This window comes from Bidens hawaiensis, unplaced genomic scaffold (assembly GCF_021521415.1).
Source record: "Bidens hawaiensis isolate Kalapana, Puna unplaced genomic scaffold, B.hawaiensis_p1.1 tig00017245_1, whole genome shotgun sequence".
NCBI classification, from domain to species: domain Eukaryota; kingdom Viridiplantae; phylum Streptophyta; class Magnoliopsida; order Asterales; family Asteraceae; genus Bidens; species Bidens hawaiensis.
The window spans coordinates 214,537-217,562 of NW_027492611.1; positions in this window are offsets into that span (position 1 = coordinate 214,537).

Sequence of the window (3,026 nt, forward strand, 5' to 3'; positions counted from 1 at the left end):
CCGCCTGTGTTTTACACGGTCCATTATCCTAGTTTGTATATGAAGCCACCGAAAGGTATTTTAGAAACAAGTTTTTTTTAATTTGGAAACTAAATAGTTTCCTACTTTCCATAAACCATAGGTTATAATAATAATAATAATAATAATAATAATAATAATAATAAGTTAGCCGACCCAGACTTGCTGTTTAAAAATCGCCCCTTCCATTCATTCATCTCTCTCGTAAACCCTAAATATCAAAAGCAACATGTCTGACAACATACCATTCGACATCCAATTGGAAATCTTCAAAAGCCTTCATGTCAAATCGGTTCTTCAGTTGAGATTGGTCTCAAAATCATGGAAGTCACTGATCGATAGCTCTGAATTTAATGCTCACTATATCGGCCACCACCCACGGCTAGAACGTCTATTTATAAGATCTCTGATCAACTGCTCTGATTCCAGTGTTGGTAATTAACCGAGTCGGACCTATAAGGTTCGGGCCTATGTATTCCATTATGGTGTATGAAGTTAAGAGGCTAGTTGGTGGATAGACATAATGTCAAGTGGTTGGACATAATGTCAAGTGGTTGGGCTTTAATGAAGTAGTTGCCATGAATAATGTGGTTGGACATTTATGTCAAGTTGTTGGACATAAATAAATGTAGTTGGCAAGTTTGGCTAACTAGTATAAATAGATCTAGCAAGTTAGAATTAGATATCACCCACCACATTCATATTTCAAAGTTTGTTGTATTAAGGTTTTGAGCTAGTTTCCTTGATATAATAATAAGTGAAGTTTGATATATATATTTATTCGTTCGTTTATTGATTGGCTTGGGACTTGAATTGGTATCAGAGCCGTTCAAGGACCAATCGGTAAGCGTTCGTCACCGCTGTAACAAATCGATTAAACAAAGTTGTGTTTGATCAAGTCATGGGTGACTCATCACCACCGCCGCCGGCCAAGGAGGGCAGCAGCTCAGGCTCGTTTCAATGCTCAATGTTAACAGCAACAAACTACATGGTATGGGCACTTTGCATGAAGGTTATTTTTAATGTTCATAGCGTATGGGGTGTGATAGATCCCGGTACAGCTGATGAAAAGAAAAATAATGTGGCAACCGCCCTACTCTTCCAATCTATACCCGAACAACAGATTTTGCAAGTCGGCAGTCTGAACTCGGCAAAAGAGATGTGGGAAGCACTCAAAACCCGACATCTAGGTGCCGAAATGGTAAGGGAAGCAAGGCTCCAAATATTGGTAGCTGAGTTTGATGCCTTGAAGTTGAAAGATTCAGAAAAGATCGATGATTATGCAAACAGAATATCGGAGATCTCTTCGAATTCTGCCACGCTCGGGGAGACGTTTGAGCAGCAGAAAATTGTTAAGAAATTTCTCACAAGCTTATGTCGTTTATTTGTTCATATTGTTGCCTCGCTTGAACAAATCCTAGATCTAAAGACGTTTGGGTTTGAAGACGTTGTGGGTTGGCTCAAGGCTTATGAAGAACCAACCAAAGATGAAGAACCCCAATCCGTAGATCAAGGTAAACTGTTGTTTCATTATTCCGATAAACGGAATTATGAATCAAGTAGAGGAAGGGGACGAGGAGCAGGTGGAAATCGGAGTAGGGGTCGAGGTCGAGGTCGAGATAATAGCCAAAACCGGGAACCCGAGACAACTTCAAACAAACCGATGAAAAACATAAGGGTAAAGACCGGTCAAAGTTACAATCTTACCGATGTGACCAAATGGGTCATTTCGCTTCCTCGTGTCCCGAACGAAGAAAGGAAGCAAATCTAACCGAGGCCAAAGAAACCCTAATGATGTTGCAACAAGTAGATGAGTCGGTCTACTTAAATGCGGAGAAAGTTTTACCAAGCCGGTACCAATCCGAAGGACTGTAAGAAGGGATTTGGTACCTTGATAATGGTGCTAGCAATCACATGACGGGAGAGAGGTCATTCTTTTCTAATCTTGATGAAAGAGTGGTAGGCCGAGTCTATTTCGGTGATAATTCCCTTAGTCAAAATCGAAGGGAAAGGCACTATTTTGTTACATTGCAATAACGGGGAGGTAAAACAAATCACAAACGTTTATTTTATACCTAGTCTTTGGTGTAATATTTTGAGCTTTGGTCAAGCTACAGATAATGGGTGTGAGGTTCTTTTGAAAAGGAACGATCTTTGGATGTATGATGCTAGCGGTAGGCTAATCATGAAAGTACCAAATACAAACCGACTTTATAACGTCAAGATGCGTGTGGCAAAGAACATGTGCTTACATGTAAACAAAGACCCGGTTTCTCAAACATGGCATGACCGATTAGATCACGTCAATTTTGACTCATTGAAGTCAATGGCTAGCAAAGAACTGGTGGTCGGGTTACCGACTATAAACCCGACACATGAAGTATGTGAAGCTTGCCAAATGGGAAAGCAAACGAGGGACTCGTTTTTGGACCAAGCCTCGATTCGGGCTTCAAAGATTTTGGAGCTAATATATGGAGATTTATGTGGTCCGATTACCCCTCCCACTTTAACTGGAAACCGGTACGTATTTGTTTTGATAGATGACTTTAGCCGATACATGTGGTCATTCATGTTGAAAGCGAAAGATGAAGCAATTGGTATATTCAAAAGTTTAAAAACAAGTGTAGAAACAGAGATCGGAGTGAAAATAAAATCTTTTCACACGGATCGGGGTGGAGAATTTACTTCTCATGAGTTCATGGAATTTTGCAAGTTACATGGGGTAGCTCGTCAACTCACTGCCCCATACACACCTCAACAAAATGGTGTGGTGGAACGGAGAAACCGAACCTTAATAGAGATGACGTAGAAGTATTTTGAAGGCTCGGAATGTACCACGAGTTATGTGGGTGAAGGGTTTAGACATTCGACTTATGTTCTAAACCAAGTAACAACCCAAGCGGTAAAAGACATGACACCATATGAAGCATTCAAAGAACGGAAACCGAATATAAGCCATCTAAAGGTATTTGGTTGTATTGAATTTGCAAAAATTCCGACCCAACACC